Raw genomic sequence first — 12,947 nt, forward strand, 5'->3', positions numbered from 1 at the left:
TGCTTTCTATTAGTGAGTTGTGGGCATTAAAATAGTCATCTACTTCAAAATAATACCCAAGTATGGATCTTCAGAATTAATATTTTGAGTTTTCTTTCATTTTTTCCCGACTACCATCTATTTATGCTCGCTGGGGGAGGCAAAACATGGTGGGGGATGAGAGGGATGAAGAGAAAAGAACCAATTGTAAACTAATTGTCCCACTTAAGCCTGCTTCATCATACAAGACGATCACAGCTAATCCAGTTCACCAGTGGGCCAGGCAGCCACGGTGGATAGAATAGATAGACAACATTTTGGGTCGGGACCATACTTCAGACGAACCTAGTCTTCCCACATGCTCCACTCTTTCCATACCCTTCTCAACTTTGTGTTTAAAATGCCTGGAGGCCAGAATCAAATATCCGATTCAAATGCCTGGAGGCCCAATTCAATGACTCCCCATCAATAGCTTTCTGGAGTAGTCCATGGCTCTCTATGTATGCAGTCAGTCACCCTTTGTTTCTGAAGCTATGCAGCCTGGCTCGTGATGTCCCGAATAGGGAAAACATCCTCTCAGCATCTATCAAACTTCAGTTGATTTAGGGAACTGTGGATAGGATTTTTTAGATGAGTTTAGTTTATTATTGTCATGTGTACTAAAGTGCAGTGAAAAATGTTTTGTTGCAGGCCATCCAGTCAGTGAAAAGACTGTACAGTACTACAATTAAGCCATCCGCTGTGTACAGATATAAGATATAATGTTTAGTGCAAGATAGTCCAATAAAGTCCGATTAAAGATAGTTCAAAGGTCGCCAAGGAGGTAGATGGGTGGTCAAAACTGCTCTCTAGCTGTCGAGAAGCTTGTTTAATTGCCTGATAACAGATAGGAATAAACTGTCCCTGAACTTGAGACCCCTGACGTGGCTTTAACTAAGAGATTGGGATGAGGGCTCTCCTGTACATGTTAAACATGTGTGCAATTAATCAGAGGTGGTGAAGAAGTCACAGCACCACATTGATATGAGTGGACACATACAGACACCAGTATCTGACCGTTAACTCAGAATACAAGGTGGAAATTCATTGGGCCACTTGGAAACGACCGAAAAAAAATTTAGAATGTTAAATTGTGGATGAAACATTGATTATATTGAGCTAAAGCGCGTTCTGATCCGAGATCAATATTGGCCTTGAGAACAAAGTAAAGAATCACCATTCATGTAAGGAGGAGCTGCAATGCTGGTTTAAACTGGAGATAGACACAAAAGGCTGGAGTAACTCAGCGGGACACATAGCATCTCTGGATAGAAGGAATGGGTCTGGAGAAGGGTCTCGACCTGAAACGTCACCCATTCCTTCGCTCCAGTGATGCTGCCTGCCCCACTGAGCTACTCCAACTTTTTGTCTATCTAGAATCACCATTCAATACTTTGTGATGCGTCCTTGATTATGCAAGTTACAACCCCGATCCATTCTCGGCTCTCGTCCTCCAGAATGAATGGCAACTGCACACAATGTGCAGCAGGCAGAGATCGGCAGCAATGGGTGTTTTCTGACCTCAACACCTGGGGAAATGTGGATTCCCAATGAACAAACATCAGGAAATTGGCTTTTAAACACACTTCAATTAAGATCACTAATTAAGCACATCTTTAGGGTTTCTGCATTGAGGATTCTGTATCCCTGAAGGGTTTTTTAACTGTTGGAATGTGCAATCTGAATGTGTTGAGCATCTGCAATAAAGCAGGCTGTGAGGTGGTGATAATCAGTGGCATTCCCATGTTCACTGGCAGCACAGGAGCTGAAACATCCAATTAACCATTAACACGGGAAAATGAAGTGGAACTTCATGAAAAATGTCTTGTGTTGTGGGGTGAGGAGGGGGGAAAACAGCAAAATTAATTAACACATTAAAAAATTATTATTTTAGGTTAAAGCATTTTAATGTCAGAGTTGGCCTTGGGAACGAGGAGACGGATGGTGGCAGAAATGTTTTGATATTTATCTTTGAATTTGTCTCCTTGAGTTTATTATTCATTTATTGTTCTCCAGATTTGTATCTGATTTATGTTCTGTACATCACTGTTATTTGCAGATGTACAGAGACAACGGGCATAAATCATTCAAAAGCATTTAAATAAAATTGACAATTTTGTTGACAATAACAATTATAAGGATTAGACAGGAATACAACACCTAATGTCTGCAATATTCAAAATGTAATTACTCTTTTGTTTTTTTTGTTTAAAAAAAATGATTAATTGCACAAAAGAGAATGACAGGTATAAAATTGCAATATTGATGAACATGAATTTTAACCAATATATTTGGTTAAAATATAATACTATCGAAATATATTACTTCTCTATCTTCTGAATTATAAATAATTAAAGTTATTGGCCAGACAAAGATTGCAGATGCTGTAATCATGAGCATAAATCAGGGTGTTGGGGGAACTCAGCAAGTCAGGCACATACCAGGACTAGAGGCCCTTTGCTAGAGGGAGAGGTTTGACTTTGTTCCTTGGAGCGCAGGAGGATGAAGGGCGATCTTAGGAAGTATATACGATCACAAGGGGGACAGATAGGGTAAATATACAATTGTTTACACAAAGTAGGGAAATCAAGAACCAGAGGTCATAGGTTTAAAGTGAGGGGGGAAATTTTAAATAGAAACGCAAGGCAAAACCTTTTCCACGGAGTGGGTGGTAGATATATGAAACAAACTGTCAGAGAAGGTAGTTGAGGCAGGTACAATAAAAATATTTAAAATACATTTGGACATGGTACATGGATAGGAAAAGTTTAGAGGGATATGGGCCTAACGCAGGCAGGTGGGACTAGTGCAGGGGTTCCCAAACTTTTTCGGCCCGTTTACCCTTTGGCATCTTTAATAGCACATAATAATGTTATTTCACTTATTTATGAATAACTAATGATGAACAGTTACCAGTATACCAGAACCAAACACAGTTAGTCAATGAGAAAAAATGTACAAATCCAGAATCAACAAATTTACCCCCTTGGGGTAAATTTACCCCAGGTTGAGAACCCTTGGACTAGTGAGATGGGGTATAATGGTCAGCACGGGCAAGATGGGCTGAAGGGCTTCTTTCTGTGCTGTACGACTCCATCAGGGGAATGAAGTGGACAGATGATAGTTTGAGTGAGGACCATTCATCAGCCAGATGGAATAGAGGGTCTATGGTCGGTAAAAGAGGCGGGCTGGGGGTGGGCCATCAAGAGCTAGTGATAGATGGATCCAAGTGAAGCAGGGTGGATTGACAAGTATGTTAGGTGGTGGAAGAGTACAGTAGAGATAGTAACCAAAGCTGGTGGAGAAGAAAAAAGGGTGCAACTGGTGGAATCCGGTACAGAAGAAAGGTTGGGAGTGAAATCTATAACATTCACTGATACAACACATCAGGACCAACATTTGCAGATCTCAGCACTAAAGTTATGTGTAATGTGACATTGCAAAGCTTTTTTTAATCTGCATCGTAAAAGCCATCTTTGGAACCAATAGTTGTTTGGAATAATTATTGTTGTCATTTCTATTCATATAAATGCACGCGGACAGAGGCCAAACTAGTGGATATTTTTGAGGCAGAAATAGATAGATTTTAGAGGTTATGGGGAGAAGGCAGGAGAATGGGGTTAGGAGAGGGAGAGATAGATCAGCCATGATTGAATGGCGGAGTAGACTTGATGGGCTGAATGGCCTAATTGTACTCCTATCACCTATGACCTTAGGACAGTTGTGGTATTCAGTGGACTACCAATCATTTGCTTACACAGACTTATTAGACTCACCAAGGGTGTGAAAACATCATCAGGTGCAGCACCGTAGCACAGCAGGTCGAGACGCTGCCTCACAGCACCAGAGACCCAGGTCAGATTCTCACCTCAGGTGCTGCATGTGTGGAGTTTGCACGTTTTCCCTGTGACTGTGGGGTTTTTTCCGGGTGCTCTGGTTTCTTCCCTCCTCCCACATCCCAAAGACATGGGGGTTTGTTGGTTAATTAGCCCTCTGTAAATTGCCCCCAGTGTGTAGCGAGTAGATGAAGTGAGATAATATAGAACTAGTACGAGTGGGTGATCAATGGCTGGCGCGGACTCGGTGGGCTGAAGGGCCTGTTTTTATGCTGCATCTCTTTTTCAAAAAAAGTGCATGGTCTTTACACAAGCCAAGTCCTCCAATATCAAGGGGACACGGGACTGTACGACTTCCATCAGTCATGGTGCTCCCTCCACACAAACAATTGTGAGTGTCAACATAAAATGTTTGCAAATAAAACCTGGCACTGCGTTAACCCTGGGCAAGATGGCATGGCAATACTTCATGCAACAGGATGGCCATTTGGGAAGCAGGGAATGTGGAAACATGGCCAGCAACAACCTCTGGAGTCCAGTGTAACTCTGCAAGTGACTGTGGGGAGGAGCCTGCCTCTCCTGCATTGGCCTCAGTGTAACCACCAGCATGACGAAACAGCTCCACTATCCAGCTTGTCACCGAACATTGAACAGTGCCGCACAGGAACAGGCCTTTCGGCCCACAATGTCTGTGCTGACCATGATGCTATGTTAAACTGATCTCCACTGCCTACACGTGATTCATTTCCCTTTCATCTTTACCCTTGTCTTCATAAAGCTATGCTCTCTAGACTTTGACGTTTCCACCCGGGAAAAAGATTCTGACTTTCTATCCTATCTATGTACAGGTACTTCCATCAACAATCCCCTCGGCTTCTGATATTATGGAGAAAACAATTTAGAGATACTGTGTGGAAACAGGCCCCTCTCGAACCAGCAATCTCCATACACTAGCACCATCCTACACACTAGGGACAATTTACAATTTTTACCGAAGCCAATTAACCTACAAACTCCTAGGTCTTTGGAGTGTGGGAGGAAACCAGAGCAGCAATGAAAAACCCACGCTGTCACGGGGAGACCGTACAAACAGCACCTGTAGTCAGGATCAAACCCGGTCTCTGGCGCTGTACGGCAGCAACTTTATCGCTGTGCCATCGTGCTTCCCAACCGTATCTCCAATCTTTCCTTCTAGCTAATACTCACTAATCCAGGCAGCAGTCTGATAAAGTTCTTCTGCACCTTCTCCAAAGCCTCCACATCCTGCAATGCGGGCAACCAGAACGACACCCAATGCTCCAAATGTGACATTACCAAAGTCCTATAGAGCTGCAACAGTTCATATACTCAATACCTCAAATGCCTTCAATGTTTCAGGTAATCATTGGAAAACTAGCTTTCTATGTCAGGGGTGAGGAGGAGAAATATGACCGAGTGGGTGGACACGCCAGGACAAACGATTGGTTCAGTTATGAGTTACAGCATGGAAACAGGCCCTTCGGCCTATGGAGTCCACACCGACCATCCATCATAGTAGTTGTGTGTATCACACTCTCACATGTGGTCCCCACACATGGAGGGCAATCGCCTTTTTATGTTGTTGTTTTTGGGGAGGGGGGGGTTGTACAGTGGCCAATTCACTTGCTAACTTGCATGTCTTTGATATTTGGGTGGAAACCAGAACACCAGAGGAAACCCATGCAGTCACTGGGAGAACATGCAAACTCCGCACAGACAGCAGCTGAAGTCAAAATTGAAGCAGGGTCTGTGCACTGCGAGGCAGTGGCTCTACCACCTGCGTGACTGCGCTGCCCAAGGATTGTACTGATACGTCACTCCATATGTCGGATCATATGTTGCCTAGTTGCATTCCTAATGCCAAATTATTCCTTTGTTAGCCATTCACCGAGCTCATTTTAGTTTAGAAATGCAGAGCAGAAACAGGCCCATTGAGTTTGCCCCAATCAGCGATTCTCACACACTGGCACCAGACTCCAATGCTCGGGGCAATTGAATTTTTTTTTTAACTGAAGCCAATTAACCTGCAAACCTGCACGTCTTTGGAATATGGAGGAAACCAGAGCACCCGGGGAAAACCCACGCAGTCACGAGGAGAATATACAAACTCCATACAAACAGCACCCACAGTCAGGATCAAACCCGGGTTTCTGGCGCTGCAAGGCAGCAACTCTACAGCTGCGCCACTGTGCCCTCTGCCACCTTTCCTTAGGATATTTTCCAAAATATATTTGGATTAGGATATTTGGGGCATAACACTCACCGCCCGTCAAATATGCAATTCCATGTTGCAATGAATTTTTAAAAGATCACCTGCTCCATATAACAGGACAAAATATTCATCAAATATCTCTGCCTTTCTGTTATTCATCAATAAATCATTTGTAACATTAATTTTACAGTTCAACAGCTGGCTCTTTGATCTGCAAAGTAATCCATCTGCATAAATGAAAGATCAATTCAAACATAACACAATGGAGGTTGAGCAGTTCGCACTCAGAGATCAACAAACAAAATAAATATTCGATAAAAAACCTATAAGGACAGATTGTTCAGCTTACAAACCTGCCGCTGGCTCTGACTCTATGCGAAAAACATTAAAATGTAAACAACTTCACTACCTAAATTCTGTACAGCTTTTTACATTAATTGCCTTTGTTAAAAAATTGGAGCGTGGGAGGAAACCAGAGCACCCGGAGAAAACCCATGTGGTCACAGGGAGAACGTACAAACTCCATACAGACAGCACCCCTAGTCAGGATCGAACCCGGGTCTCTGACACCGCAAGGCAGCAGCTCTTCCGCTGCACCACCGTGCCACCCCATATCTGGTCAAATACTTCTGGGGAAGGCAGCATTAGCGGATTATTATCAGGCAAAGGGCATCCGTCAGAAATAATGTGCATAGTAGCATAAATCCAAATAAGGAACAGTCTTCAAAAATTAAAAACTGTTCAAATGTAAATTAAAAGCTGTAATCAAGTTAGAAATCTTTGCCAACAAACTGCACTGTCTGCAGGTCAACGGCTATCGGCCCACATTAGGAGGTCCATCCAGAGATGTGGCTTCCAAAGTGAATTACCTTAACAAGCTCTCTAATCGGTCCAATGCAAGACAATGGGGCAATTCCCAATCGGCCCGGCATCAGACATCTACTGCCAAGTTATTTTGCATCATTATTATAAATGATTGTTGGTAGCACAGATGGGGCATCTTGGTCGGCATGGGCATGTTGGGCCAAAGGGCCTGTTTACATGCTCTGAGGCTCCAAGATAAGGAAGGTTGCAGATCAGACTTATAATATTTAGCACATCAAACATGGTTGTCGGCAGTACATTTACTGTAGACAAATATGTGCCTGCGGGCATCTTCAATAAAAATGCATCACTTGGTGAAAATAAAATAGTGATGCTTAAAGAAATCATTGTTTAGTTTAGTTTTGAGATCCAGTATGGAAACATGCCCATTGGCCCACCAGATCTACGCCAACCATTGATCTGCTGTTCACACTAGTTCTATGTTATCCCTCTTTCATTCACTCCCTACACATTAAGGGCAATCTTCAGAGGATCAATGAACCTATAAACTTGCATCTCTTTGGAATGTGAGAGGAAACTGGAGCACCTGGAGGAATTGCATGCAATCACAGGGAGAACGTACAAACTTCAGCCAAACATCGAGGAGTTTGCTGGAGATTGACCGGGAACTCCATCGTGGGAGCCTACGGGACCTTAACGTCACAGAGCCCGCGGCCTCTGGTATTGGAGACCAAGCCGCAGGAGTTTCAACCGCCAAGCTGCGGGAGTTTCAACCATCTTGATGTAGGAGTTTCGACCGCCCTGGCGCAGGAGTTTTGATCGTCCCGATGGGGGTTTTGACCTCAGTCTGTGGATAGTTCGACAATCATAATCAAACTTTATTAGCCAAGTATGTTTTGCAACATTCCTCCCACGTACAGTCATCATACCAATAAAAAGCAACAGAACACACAAAGTACATTTTACCATAAACATCCACCACAGTGACTCCTCCACATTCCTCACTGTTATGGAAGGCGAAAAAAAGTTCAATCTCTCCCTTTGACGTGGGGGATCCGCTGCGGTGGATGTTTATGTTCACTTATATGTAGTTGCTGTTTTTAGTATGGCTGCATGATACTCTGAATTTCACTGAACCTTAATTGGTACATGTGACAATAAACTGACCCTGAGACCTTGAAACTCCACAAAGACAGCACCCTTCTTCAGGATCGAACCTGGGTCTGCCGCTGTGAGGTGCACCATTGTGCCACCTCACTGGTCAGAAGCATTGTGGGGGAAAAAAATAAAGTCCTGGAGCAACTCAGCAGGTCAGGCAGCATCTGTGGTGGGAATGGACAGATGAAGGCTTGCGTTGGGAGCCTTCTCCACACTGAAGTAGTAGGGGTAAAGAAAGCTGGGGGTGGGGTGCAGGGCAAAGCCTGGCAAGTAATAGGTGGTTACAGGTGATGGCAGATGGGTGGAAAAAAATGACAAATGCTGGAGGTGAAAAGGTGACAAAAGAATGACAGATTAAGAAAGGAGTCATGATATCTAGGAGTGATTATTGGACTTGGGGGATAGATGAGCACATGGAGAATAGAGCGGGGTGCCTAGGTAGTGGATGAAATGAGACTGCACTTCTGTGAGGTGTTGCATTACTTGAAATTGGAACTTAAATGAATAACTCTATTTACCCTTCCCACATCACATGCCCTGTGTCACACATTTCTCCCACCATCTGAGTCACCCACCTCCTTTGCCCGCTTCCATATGCTTTTTTTCTCCCTCCCCTCTGAAACCTCCATTCTTAACCGGGATTTGAATCCAACAGTGTTACAAGGATCCAAAGGCAAATAGTTGATACCATAGCATTCAATCACATAATTCTTTGCCAATCAAGGTAAGGGCGGCACAGCGCGGCAGCATTGAAGTTGCAGTCTTACGGCGCCAGGGACCCGGGTCCTATCCCGACTAAGGGTCCTGTCTGTACATAGGACATTCCCCATTCGACAGTATGGGGTTTTTTTCTGGGTGTTCCAGTTTCCTCCCACACACCAGAAACATAGTTTGTTAGGTTAATTGGTTTCTGTGTGTTGGTCCCAAGTGTGTGTAGGATAGAACTATTGTGCAGATAACCGATGGTCAGTGCAGACTCAGTGGGCTGAAGGGCCTGTTTCCATGTTGTATCTCTAAACTAAAATAAATCACTCGCCATTTCCTAAAGATTATGGGAGAAGCAGTTCTGTTATCTTTAGTCTCTGTGCAATTCGCACCACTTGCTCAAAAATAGTTGATTAAAGACAGTAATAAGTTCCACAGCAGATGCAAGGTCATGTTTCAGAGCCAATTGGCGCATATATAAAGTGACAGATAGGTGCAATAACAATGATTTATTTATTTGTCTGAAAATAATAACAAAACAATCCCGCTGCAAGATCAACATATTTTTTTGTCTCTGCGGAAGTTGCCAGTGCTGCTGGTCTTTTGTAATATTTTCCTTTATTTCACATTCCATCAAATGCCATATTGTGTATCTCACCGATACAACATTTAAAAAAATGTCTCATCACATCATCTCGAGACAGATTAGCTATCATCAACAAAACTGGCGCAGGGCTGCATGGTGGCACAGCTGTAAAGATACTGTCTTAGATAGAGTCCCAAGTTCTAACCCGACCACAGGTGCTGCCTGTACAGATTTTGTACGTTCTCCGTGTGACTGCGTGGGTTTTCTCCAGGTGCTCTGGTTTCCTCCCACATTCCAAACACACACAAGTTTGTAGGTAAATTGGCTACGTTAAGATTGTCCCTAATGTGTAGGATAGTGCTAGTGTGCGGGGATCGCTGGTCGGCGCGGACTCAGGGGATGAAGAAAGAAGACTGAGCCAAAGGGAGAGAAAGTGGGGTCCATCCCCGCTAGCTGTGTTCCCCGACCCTAGGTGTGAGAAAGACTAAACCTTTAGAAGAAACCCGAGACCACCAGCGCCACCATGTGGTCAAGACTGGGCAGCCAGGAAGAAGCCCGAGACACCCAGCACCACTACCGAGGCTAAGACTGAATGGCCAGTCGAAACCTGAGACACCAGAGCCTCTTCTTGTCCATGGACTAGTAGAGACTACGCCCACACACACACAGACAGACAGATACTACGACTGAGCCTCCAGGATAACCCAGAGATTGCCAGCGACGCCTCTTCCAGCCCAAAGCTGAGCCACCAGGATAAACCTGTACTGTCAGCACCTCCGCCTCAAAGCAAGGGTGAACAGTAGGGAGAAGCCCGAGATGGCCACACCATCTCACTCAAAAACCAGGACTGAGCTACTGGGACAACCCTGAGATTGCCAGCACCACAGCACATTCGCCCTGATTGTGAGGAACAGCACCACCATGCAGCTCTGGCCTTTCTTATCCCTGTAACTAAAATATACATGCAAGTTCACTGTACTGCGAGTGTTAGCGTGGTCACTGCTGAGCTCAGTGTCATCCCCGACACAAGTACACATTTGTTACTTGAAACTCATTTCTTCATCCAGCCAGTAACATTGGAAATATCTAGTTAAAAGCACATAAAATGTAGCTTTCCAGATGGCTCCTCACGTGGCAAGAATCACTTTTTTTCTCCTCCCTTGGATATCCTCCACAATTCCTACTTTATGCTACGTTTCCATGAGCTGCAAACTCATGGAGTTAGTCAAAGGTCCCCACAAGGATGCAATCTCTGTGCTTTGCTACATTCTTCATACACTCTCTGTATGGACTGCTCCAATTCCTTTTACGAGTTTGCGGATGGCACCGCCATGGTGGGCCAGATCTCGAAAAATAATGATGCCGAGTACAGAAGAGAGAGAGAGAGAGAGAGAGAGAGAAAGCTTAGTAACATGGTTCCAAGACAGCAACCCCTTCCTCAACAGCAGCAAGACAAAGGAGCTAGTTAATAGCAAGGTGGTATACGTGTCGCAATCTGCAACAATGGTGTGGAAATGGAAAAGGGCTTCAAGTTTGTAGGCATAAATATCATGAACAATTTGGCCTGCATCAACCATATTGAAGCTATGGCCATGATGGCACACCAACATCTCTGCTTCCATATGAATAAGGACATTTGGCACATCTCCAATGACTTACCCATACCCACAGATATACTGTAGAAAGCATCCTGTTGGGCAGCACGGCACAAAGGTGCAACGGTAGAGCTACTAACCTACAGCACCAGAGAACCGGGTTCAATCCTGACTACTGGTGCTGTCTGTACGGAGTTTGCACATTCTCCCCATGACCTACGTGGGTTTTCCCAGAGATCTTCAGTTTCCTCCCACACTCCAAAGGCGTACAGTTTGTAGATTAACTGGCTTGGGATGAATGTAAACTTGTCCCCAGGGTGTGTATGGTAGTGTTAATGGGGTCGGTGCAGACTCGGTGGGCCAAAGTGCCAGTTTCCGCGCTGGATCTCTAAACTAAACTATGATAATAGAGCAGGGGATATGCCAAGCTGTGAAGTTGCAGTTTGCGGTCAAGTGCATTTCTTGTGTTGCTGATTGGTTCCAGAACCTCAGAACCACCAGCCCAGAGTTGCTGAATCAATATTGTTTGCTCCAACGAGCATAGTGGTACCACCCGGCACAATGTGTATGCTCACTGTGAAGACAGCATCGAGTAGGTTATCTCTTCATTAGTTCTCCCATCATCTGCCACAGACCCAATCTACAAATAACTTCCTGTTCGAAGCTATACTTCTCTCTCAACTCCTCTCCAGAAGAACTGAACTAAATCCTCCAAGATGACACAAAATGCTGGAGTAACTCAGCGGGTCAGGCAGCATCTCTGGGGAAAAGGAATAGGTGACGTTTCGGGTCAAGACCCTCCTTCAGACTGAGCATCAGGGGAGAGGGAAACTAGAGGTATGAAAAGGTACAAAGAACAAACGAAAGGTATGAAAAGAGCAAATCAAAACTAGTGCCAATGATCACGGAAATGGCCCCCACGAGACAAGACCCCATTGTTGGCAGTGGAGAAAGTAATAACGAGGGGATATGAACAGGGAAACAAAGCACGATAACAGTAAAACCAGCAGAATGACTAGAGGGAGTGAGGGACGGAGAGAGAGGAAATAAACGGTTACATTAAATCCTCCAAGTCCTATTCCTATCCAATTTGAGCCTTTGGGGTCAGATCCTTATCAACCACCCGTTTACTTCTGTTGCCATTAGAAAAATTACTTTGTAATCGTATTACTTGCTCACTCCAATATCACAGAGCAATTTAGATGATTTCTCATATTGAATGGGATTCAGAACATATGCAACCAGCTCTATTAGTACTAAACACTAACCAGAGTTATTATAAAATGGATTGGGTAGGTCCTTATGTTTAACAAAGAAACTCAACCTGAAGTACTTTGTAAGCTGGGAATTCAGGATTTACTTTTCGTTGTCATGGTGATGCTCATCTTTTTTTTTGCCTAATCTCAAGCCTCTCAAGAATACTAATGCACAAAATATAATTTCTGTAGCATCGGCTTATTTGCAATATCTTCGGATTGTGATGGAAATTTACAGACAAACAAAACAAATATCATGATTGAAGTACAAATAACGTCATTTTTAATTCGATAGCTTCACGAAAAGCCTGAACATTTTTAGATGTCACCCATATCACTATTTTTTCAGTCTTTTAATCATTAAGGGGAGATATCTTATTGGTTCGAGAAAAGCAAGGGAGAGAAAAAATGTGTAGGAAGTGAACTGCAGATGCTGGTGTAAACCGAAGATGGACACAAAAAGCTGGAGTAACTCAGCGAGACAGGCAGCATGAAGTTTGAAGAGGGGTTTCGACCCAAAACGTCTCCAGAAATGTTCCGTTGACTCCAGCTTTCTGAGCTTATCTTCGGAGAAAAAATAGCAAGGCTAGACGTGCTTATTTGAGTAAACAAGGAAGGTGGTAGAATCACAGGATCATTCGGCTTTACAACACAGAATGAAAGTGATTAGTCGACTGGTCTGCCCCGGTGATAATTATTATTTCCCACTTCTCAAGCAGCTAATGAGCCATTTAACTA

The 12,947-nt window shown here is 43.9% G+C and overlaps 1 protein-coding gene across 1 annotated transcript in view; it reads right to left on the reverse strand.

Annotated features, from left to right (window-relative positions):
• il1rapl1b (interleukin 1 receptor accessory protein-like 1b) overlaps positions 1–12,947 on the reverse strand; it is a 1,086,945-nt gene that overhangs the window by 1,028,660 nt on the left and 45,338 nt on the right. The window lies entirely within an intron of this gene.

The sequence above is a fragment of the Leucoraja erinacea genome, chromosome 13, assembly GCF_028641065.1.
Source record: "Leucoraja erinacea ecotype New England chromosome 13, Leri_hhj_1, whole genome shotgun sequence".
In the NCBI taxonomy this organism is placed as follows: Eukaryota; Metazoa; Chordata; class Chondrichthyes; order Rajiformes; family Rajidae; genus Leucoraja; species Leucoraja erinaceus.